This window comes from Echinops telfairi, unplaced genomic scaffold (assembly GCF_000313985.2).
Source record: "Echinops telfairi isolate 266 unplaced genomic scaffold, ASM31398v2 ScPeMD7_1;HRSCAF=3_0, whole genome shotgun sequence".
NCBI lineage: Eukaryota > Metazoa > Chordata > Mammalia > Afrosoricida > Tenrecidae > Echinops > Echinops telfairi.
The window spans coordinates 83,870,353-83,871,393 of record NW_022103896.1 but is presented as its reverse complement, the minus strand read 5'-3'; positions in this window follow the sequence as shown (position 1 = coordinate 83,871,393).

Here is a 1,041-nt window from a genome sequence, read left to right as displayed (position 1 = left end):
ATCTCACATGGTTAATAGTTATAAGGAGTACATGCCTCCCTGGAGTTATTCCTCACTGTATAGGCTTGGATAGTGTTTGGCTGAAAATTGGGCCATGAGGGTGAATTCCATTCTAGGCATAAAGGGTGGTTGCAGGCCATAGTCTCAGGATTCCACCAATCTCTATATCACCAGTAAGCTTGATTTTTTAAATGATTTTGAGTTTTGTTCCACATTTTTCTCCCAATTTATCTAAGATCTCCTTTCAGCACAGTTGGCAATGATAACCGAGTTTTATTTCAGTTAGTACCTTATTGTTCCCCGTGCAGACATGTTTTTGCATACCCTCTGTCATGTAATAAAGTGTTTTTGTTGTAGCTTTTCATGCAACAGTATTTATTTGCTACTATAGTTCTCATATTATTGTATGAAATACTCTAGAGGGATCATCTTGTAAAGCTTTTTAATAGTGGATATTTATGACAAAGTTTTATTCTTTCTCGTTTTTCTACTTTAATATAAAACATTCTTTGGGAAATTTGTGAAGATTTCAATGCTATATTTTTGCAATGCATCTCTCTATCAAAATTTGAATGAGCTAACAGCCAGTAATTCGTTTTGGGTCCTGATTTCACACTTGGAGAATGTAGGGTGCAAAAACAGTCAAACTGACTTATTCTTAAAATTCATTCACATAATCCACTTGCCTCATTTTGAATGACAAGAACAGCAATGGCGCCTATTGACAAATCAACATATCAGTTGGGTCACAACCTGTTAACAATTCTTTGGTATCATAGCCTTTGGTATAAGAGATATAGGATAGAATTCTCTTCGGCCCTGTGATAGTTAAGCTTTATTGTGCCAACCTGGCCAATGAACACATGTGGGATTCATTGAAGGGCAGTTTAATTGAAGGGCAGAGAGATAAATGACTCAGCAAGCCTCGCCTTTCTTCTTCTGTTCTCTGATGGTCGGACCGTGTGTGGCTGCCTTATCTGGCAAGGCTCACTTCCTGGGAGACATCCCTGAGGAGAAGCCGCATGGACCTACCCAGATGCA